Raw genomic sequence first — 8,989 nt, forward strand, 5'->3', positions numbered from 1 at the left:
AAGATGTTGGGATTAAGATTTTTGCTTGGAAAAGCCCTCAAAGTGATTTGAAAAAAAGTGCTGGGTCCCCAATTCCAGTTGATAGCAAAGAGTACCAAGTTTCACAACTGGTCAACAATATGGGGTGACAGAAAGCAATTTGTGATAACACACAAAAGAGTGTTAGATTCTTTGTTATAGGATATCATTTGTTCTCTATTTACATAGTGCCTTTGTTTCAAAGTACAAGTGAAGGATAACAGCAGTGAAACGGAAAGCAGTACTTGACAATGAAAGCAAACAAGCCATCAGCTCTGGATCTCAAGTGAGAACAATAGATTGTGCTTACAGAGGAAAAGAAAAGATCAAGGCAGCATAAAGGGAAGAAAATGGATTCTTATTGCTACATTTAGAGCTGAAATTGTGAATGACAAGAAGTGCTTTTTTGCTGCAGCACCTCCAGGTAAGACACACAGATCATTTCTACTTTTCTTTTAGACTCTTTCTCATGTCCTTTGTTGCTGCTGATGGTGCCTCAGTCTGCAATACCACATTGTAATGGATGCTGCAAGTTTCAAATAATCTACAGAGTATACTTACCTCATGCTGGTGTATCACACCTTCTGGGAAGCATTCAGTGCTTCAAACAATCATTCTAGCTTTGGTTTTGTCCCTCAGATATCTGAATCACCCATGCCCTTTGCTCCCCTCCTTCCCCAGAGACATTCTCCCTCAGCCTTGGCATCACCTACCCTCTGCCAGGAGAACTGGCACCCTCCATGCTCTTCTATGTGCCTTCTAGTGCTTATCTACCTCTACCTCAAGGAACAGTCTGCAGCTGGGCTATGAATCACTGCAGCACCCAGGAACACAGCAAAAGATGATGTGGAAAGAAAATAAAATAAAGGACTCTTCTAGAGAGCGTGGGATTGAGATGGGGATGGAGATGATCACTTTTAGGGCATTAAACCAGGGCAGCAACTACACTTTCTATGCAGGAAAGGATCAAGGAGGAAGGATCATACCCCTTCATTGTTGTCTAAATAAAACCAAACTTAACCATTGCTATATGCCCTAGGTGAAGAAGTGCTCTGCACAAGCAGCAGCTGAAGGACTGAAGTCAGTGGCCTTGTCCTGCAATCAGTTCTAGCCTGATGGGCCAGACAGAAGTCTCTTCTCTTCCCAGTTGACCCTGGAAAACCCAGAAAGCAAATGCCTCAGGACATACAGAGTAAGACAGGGCCTTGGGATATGTGAGAGGTTCTGCAAAGACAGGCGATGTCAGCAGACACATCTCTGGCTTTGGCCTTCTGAAAGCTCAGGAATTAAAATCATAATTAATAGCCGTGGCAACAGGGTTTGGCTCCACTTAACAAGACCCCGCCAACAAAGTCTTGAGCCTTCATTTCTTTCCCAGACTGGCTTCTGCAAGATCAAGGACTATTTGCTCCACCAGGCTGGCCACTGACCTACATAGAGCAGCAAAGCTCAGTGCAGCAAAGGGCAAAGCCAAAGTTTCTTTTTAAAAATAATCTAAGTTTAGAAACAATTTAGATGCTGGTGGAGCCGTGTGACTGCAGAAGCTGCAGAGCCTAAAGCCCGGGGCTTAATCGGTACCTGGCAGACCCTGTGCTGATTTTGCCTCTAAAAAGTCTCTAGTTAAGTTGTTAGTTCTGAACGGCAGAGGCATAGATGGAGGCACATAGAAACCGTATTTCTGACTATGTAGCAGTCTCTAAACACAGTATTTTGTATTAAAGAGATGTGCTCTAATTTATGCATACTGCCCAGCCCAAAGGAGGTTCAAAGTCCTGCCCTAGGCCCCCAGGCACTAAAGCAAGATAAGTAAAAAATGTTAGCAATATCTCTCATTCTGCGTCTCCAGCTGCTCAGATGTCTTGTAAGTTTTCAGGACTGGGATTTTCCAGCCTGCTCAGTGTTGGTCTAACTCTGACCTTGTTGCTTCCACTGATTGAGGCATTCGTTCAAAACAGATCCCAATATCAACATACAATCGGGGACATATCAGTGACTTTTTTTCTACCCTTACGAAGTAATATTTTCCTTGTTAAATCATATTAACTCAGCCTTCTGACAGCCCTGAAATAGTTCATGCCAGCAGATCCTGTGCATATCTTGCTGTTATTCAAAGTGGTTGATGTTTTGACCCAAGTGCATCGTCAATCTTACAATTTCTTACAGTTTGTATCAGGAGATTTGAAAAGTGCTCTTTATGACAAATCTAAGCAAAAAACTGCCTCCATGTGAGAAATGACTGGCCGTCTATTTTGTGATCGAACGCGTACAGCAAGATTAGTGATCATCTGTAGCTCAGCTGTTATTTTTACTGGGTTATCAAAGCCCTGGGGAGGATTTTGTAAAGCTATTTAGCCTGAAGGAATGGATTAAAGAGGTTTCTCCCCGTGAAACATCTGTTGTAAATGTGCTTTCTAATATTTGAAGCAGAATGTCAAAATTAATCAGAAAGGGGAAGAGTCTCTTCACTGTCCAGCAGCTGTACCCTCTGCTCAGCCATCCCATGCATGGGTCAACCCACTGTTCTTGTCCCAGCCCAAACCAGAAGCTGCCCCATCACTACAGAACAGAGGATTTCTTGGGATGCTGTGCCCCTCAACACCTTGATGGGATACTTCTTGCTCAAGCTCTCTTCCATTTTGTCAATTAATGAGGAACTTGGACTTGAAGTGTCTGTTACAACCAGAAAGGCCAACCATCCATAGTCTCCTTCTCCTCATACCCTAATTCCCAGAATCAACACTCATGCTTTTGCCGGATAGGATAGGACCGGACAGGACAAACTAGACTAGAATAAAAAGGACATGGAACTGTTGGAACAAGTCCAGAGGAGGGCCACGAGGATGATCAGGGGACTGGAGCACCTCCTGTATGAAGAGAGGCTGAGGAAGTTGGGGCTGTTGAGCCTGGAGAAGAGAAGGCTGCGTGGAGACCTCATAGCAGCCTTCCAGTACCTGAAGGGGGCCTATAGGGATGCAGGGGAGGGACTCTTCGTCAGGGACTGTAGTGACAGGACAAGGGGTAACGGGTTAAAACTTAAACAGGGGAAGTTTAGATTGGACAGAAGGAAGAAGTTCTTTCCTGTTAGGGTGGTGAGGCACTGGAATGGGTTGCCCAAGGAAGTTGTGAATGCTCCATCCCTGGCGGTGTTCAAGGCCAGGTTGGACAGAGCCTTGGGTGAGATGGTTTAGTGTGAGGTGTCCCTGCCTGTGGCAGGGGGGTTGGAACTGGATGATCTTAAGGTCCTTTCCAACCCTAACTATTCTATGAGTCTATGATTCTACGGGTTAGACTAGAATATAATGGGATAGATTAGATTAGATTAGGACAGGATAAAATATTACACAAACTTGGGTACTAGCAGTTCTGATACTGATACAAGCCAAGAGCAGTTTTCTCTACCTTTCTTCTCCTCTCAAAGGGCTCTCTCAAGCCCACTTATCCCAGCCCCAGGGTTAAACTTGTACTCTAGGAGCAAGGATAACTTTTTTCTCCAGCAGCAGCTAGGGCTAGGTTGTGCTATGCTTTTCCTGCTTATAGTTCTGCTTTCTATAATATGTGGGGGAAAAGAAGATATCCAGTAATAAGCAAGCACGTTCCCTAAAGAGCAATATATCTGTGTAAACTTTGGTGCTAAAGGAAGCTGGATAAAAACAAATTCTCAGTTTATTCTCCTGGTTTGTGCATAGGAGATTTTCAGAGAAATTGAAGAGACCAGACTTGGTGTTCCTCATTCTCAGGGCTTTTTTATTATTAAAAACCAGTCTGTTATTGGTTTGGGGTTTTTTTTCCAGAGCAAAAGGAGAAGTAATTTAATTCTTCCCCTCTAAGAGGGGAAGAATAATATACCCATGCTTATAGATGCTGAGCTTAGTAAACTGCAGCTTCAGGACAGTGGGGGAATGGCTTACTGGTAGCATCACAATAGTATCTCAGTCAGAGCTGTAAGTGGCAGTGCTCACACTGCATTTCTGTCCTCAGTTCACCCAGACAAGTGACAGACCCTTGAAAACACATTGTCGTTGCTGATGATATCCCATTAAACACCAGAAAAGGAGTAGCACAACTATGATGGCTGGTGAATGCTTAGCAGGACATACCTGTCCTTGTCAGTCTGTGCTCCCAGGTCAGGGGAAAGGGACTGAAGTGTCCCTTGGGACAATCTCAGCTGCTCCAGGTGAGCTGCTGCCAGCAGACGTGAATATAGAAGCAGCAGTGAGGCAATGATGCACCTCTTATGCATGTACCAAGAAACAATGAAGCAAGGAATACTAAGGGAAAAGAACACCTAAATCTGGACAGCAGGGAAGATCCCAGGAAGGCTCAGGACTTAGACCCTGTCGTCATCCAGGAATGGCAGAGCCCGGTTGTGGTAACAGGAAGCTGAACAGAAACTTTCAAAAGGCTGTTTCAAGCTAATACATAGAAGAGTTGGAGATGGAATTTCTAGTGCTGAGGGTGAGGACAGGGTCTTAAATAAGGCAGACAGTAAAACAGCAGCAAATACCTGTGCCTACTGCTATAAACTGCAACTCAGAGCCAAGTTTTCTATTATGGCTTGGGCTTAACAAAGTCCTTAAGCACTTCACCTGCTTGAGGTTGTACCAGAAATCCTGGTGAATACATCCTGAAACCTGAGAGTAGATACAGTAAACAAATAACCAGGATTTCTTCCCAAGTCGGTGAGGAAGGGGTGACCAGGCCTTTCCCATCGCTGGTACACACAGGCTACACTGCAGTAATTTGGGAGCCCACCTTCAGTGCCTTTTCAGACCTTTTGGTTGAGGATAATAAAGTAGTGAACCATGTGAGCCCTTGCCTACTGAAAGCTGGAGTAAATCCAGAGTAATGTCACCGGGTCATAAAGCAGCCTGTAAATAACCCCTGGAAACTGGGCTGTGTTAAACTCGGTGACATGTGATTAAAAGAAAAGCTATCATTTGCCTCAGCCTCTGTGCCCATATCCAGGTGAGAGGCTGCCCCTCCGCAGGGATGGCCCCATGTTCCAGTTCACTTGGCAACTGTGGCTGTAATAAAATATTTTCCCTCCAAATGAGAAAGTATTAAAAACATGATGACAAAATGCACCCTGCATTCTTCTCAGGTAATAAATCTGCCTTTATATTTAAAGACCGTACTTCTTCCCTGGCAGGACATAACTGTGGAATATTTCTTTCCTCGGAAGACACTGTACCAGCCTGATTTCTGGAGGGCCTGCAAAGGCGCAGTGCAGAAGTGAAAAAGAGCAGCTTTGTGCAGGCTGCTGTTGGTGGAGGCACAGGAGGTGTTCAGGGGATGCTGATGGACTTTGCTGAAGATACTGCGACTAGTGAGCCATTATACAGCTTGCAGACTCAGCTGGCTCCCAAAGCCCAAAGGACTGCTGTTTCCCTATAGTGCATGGGGTCCCACTCCACCATGCTTCTGAGCACTGCCCAAGGCATGTGAGAGCATTTACTCATGCTGTAAGACCCCTGCAGAATCTGTACAGGCTGTTGTGACCTGTTCTTAAAGCCATTTTGACTCAAGCTATTCAGGTAATATATCCTGTTGAGGAGTGGGTGTATAAGAAAGAAACTAAGACGATTTCAGGTACTCCCTGCCTTTGGGGGCTGCTGCCTGGCTTTAGAGGATGTGGAGCTGCTCCCTGAAAGGAGTAACCAGAAATAGCTGCAGCCTTACATGACATCTGCAGCCAAGCCTCAAACACAGATGACAAATATCTTGCCTTGAATATAATCTTGGCTTTCCTATTTAATAAAGGCATCTGTGAAATAACTATCAAGCGCTGGTTGTACAGCACCCCCGAGTAGAGCAGAACCAGGATCCGTGGTGTGAATGGTAGCTGCCTCTTTCTCCTACAGTTTTTGCAAACAACTCTGGGGAGGCATGCAGAGAAGCAAAGCCTCTGAAACACATTTAATTAGATAAGCTGAATCTGCAATGTAGCATTTGGAAGCTGTCCAGGCCCAGAACGGATAATTCAGTAATCTGGCTGGGTGACAGCGGACTCTGCCGATTTATGTGTGAATCAACTGCTGCTCTTCTAGGTTTCCCTTTCCCCTCCAGCCCAGTAATACATTTGACTACTCCTCCCAGCAAAAGCTTCTACATTTTCCACATTGCCATTCCTCTGCCCTGAGACACACAAAATACACTTGCTTTTTCAGGACTGGATTTGCAGGGGTAGAGAATTGGTGATGCACAGATTACTGAGACCACTGCACTCAATGGGCAATGGGGCTATGGAGGAGATGATGACTCCCCAAGTCCCCAGTACTATGGGATTTCTGCTGCGTCTTCTTCTTAACCAAGAAGTTCCCTCTTCAGGGGAAGGAAAAAGCACTCTGTATATGCCCTCTGTGGCCCTCACTGGTGTTTTATTTCCCTGGAAGCAGACTGCAGAAATAAAGAAATCAAAGGAACAAGACTACAACTTTCATGAGGGCTGATAAGCTTCTTAAAGCAGCTTGTGGGCCAACCACAGTCACTGTATTCTGAATTAGCAGCACTGTGTGTGTGTCAAAGGGTACCCTGATGAAGAAACAGATTATCTCTCATTTTGGCAAGCAGTATCTGCGACAAGCTTGCACAATGTTATAATCTAGAGCTCAATGCACCTGTGGCCCTTGCCCAGGTAACTGCACCCAAACTGTAGACTGCTCACAGGTTGAGGCTGATTCACTAGAATCCCAGCCACCATTGTTTAATGTAGTCTGAAAAGTGCCGGAAGGCTGTCACATCTCCTGCATGCTTGTATCTGGGGGCCAAAGACAAAACCCAAGCTGGTCCATCAGGCTCAGAACAGCAGGGAAGGGTGCAGTGAGCAGAGTGATGGCTTCTGTGGCTGGGGGAAGAGGGAGATGGGGGCTTTGCAGGGCAACTTGTTCAGTGGAAGACGGAAAGTAGAGTCTTTAATTCTTGATGCTGCACAGCAGATTAACAAGAGGAGTCCCTGCTTGGCTTTCCCAGCCACGGTGGAAGGAAACCCATCAGTTTGCTTACAGTGTCACCTGGAGATCTGAAATCATTTTTCTGTAGCTAGAAAATATTTGTGCTTAACTGACACTGGTAATGGTGCAACCCCAGGGGGGGATATGATGAGGAAGGGGGAGCCAGGGCTGGAAATTCAAGAGACGTGCTGTGTTTGCACAGAAGGCTGCTGGTCCCCAGGCAGCCTGTCATCACTGCTGCCTGCCCCGCAGAGCAGGTACTGCATGTGGGCATGCAGGATATGGCTGAGCAACACATCTGTGCTCCATAGGACGCTTCAGCTTCATCATGAGCAAGAATCAAGGCATGTCTCACAAATAATGTTTGAATGACAGAAGATGTGAAGGTTGGTTTCAGAGGGCTTTGTGTGCTGGGTTGGGTTATTATGTGTGTAACAAGGAGCGGGCAGTGACTGAGGCATTTCCTGCAGCTCCCTCCTCCCTAGAGTGAGTTCCCTGGTACTCGGGCATGTATTTGCTTTCACAGAGCAATACGGCTTTCTGCAAGGAGTGCTCATTTCCGTCTGTCCTCCTGCCTAAGTTGTGCAAAGCTGTGAAAGCAGCATTATCTTTGAGACATCTAACGCCCGATTCCTTTTGGTTGAAAAATTTGGGTTTCCATTTTGGGAAAACAGTTGTGGTGCAGCTCCATTGCAGGAGGACTCTTTAAAAGCCTGATCTCCCTTCAACTAATCATACTTTCCAAACCAGCTTATTTAATATGTCAGAGCTAAACAGAAGTGAAACATGTCATATCCATGCAATATAAATTACCTACTCAACTCTAATAGCATTCAATCCTCAGGAATTTTGTTTGTTGGCACCTAAATCTAAGCTGAGAACATTCTGCATAAATCTAGTCTCTTCAATCAGAACTGAACCCACTTTTTGGTAGCAGGGCAGGGAAGGGACCCTGTGCTTTTCCATTTTTATGGTAAAATAACAGAGCAAGGAGTTACAGTTTTCTTTCTCCAGGATTCTCTAGTGAGTATTTTTCACAACCAGTATCTTCTTTCAAGGTAAATATATTGCTGGTTGATATATGAAGCAAGGAATCTATATTGATCTCATCCTTTTAAGCTGGAAAAACCCACTTGTACTAACCTGTACTAAGAAGCTAACACGAATAGATAGCTGACCACCTGGATAGTTTTCCGTCATGGTTGACTCTTGCTGCATGCCTGCTGCCCAAGCAATTCTTTAACTATGAGGGCCAGAGTGAAAGTGTTGCCTTTATACTGTATACATGCACTTCAGCTCAAGCAAGTTTAGCTATGGACACACAGTGACTCCATTTCTTCTAACAAATTTATCATTATTTGTCTCACCAACACATACCATTATCTTCTCTGGAGAAGAGCCACTACCATCCCTGGTCCTGCATGTGATCTGCCCATCAAAGCGAGAAACTGATGAAATCATAAGCCAAACTAAATGGCATAAACCCCAGGTACCACAGGAAATTGGAGACTGGAAAAAAGCAATTTACAGATAACAACCTAATTATGGCTAACTTCAGTCAGATCTGATAAACAGCTCCAGGAGTCACTGGTGGGACTGACAGAGATGAACAAGCAGACAGAAGGATCCTTACTAAACCAGAACAAAAAATTCATCCAGGGATTGCTTTGTCCTTTTAGGACTCAGCTTAGAAAACATATACCCACTCAAATTTGGGAAGGGGCAGGCAGAAGTTCTGTAGCAGGTCAAAGTCATGCTGACATACAGCCCTGCTTCCTATTGCATGCCCAGATCTTTTCCAAAACACACCCTCTACCTGCTCTCCCATTTCTTTGTGGGATATACAGGGTCATGAAAATAATCAGAGGGCTGGAGCACCTTCCCTATGAAAACAGACAGGAGAAGGGAGACTTTAGAGCAGCCTTCCAGTGCTTAAAGGGGTCTACAAGAAATCTGGAGAGGGATCTTTTTACAAGGGCACATAGTGATAGGACAAGAGGGAATGACTTTAAGCTCAAAGA

The sequence above is a fragment of the Lathamus discolor genome, chromosome 1, assembly GCF_037157495.1.
Source record: "Lathamus discolor isolate bLatDis1 chromosome 1, bLatDis1.hap1, whole genome shotgun sequence".
Classification (NCBI taxonomy): Eukaryota; Metazoa; Chordata; class Aves; order Psittaciformes; family Psittacidae; genus Lathamus; species Lathamus discolor.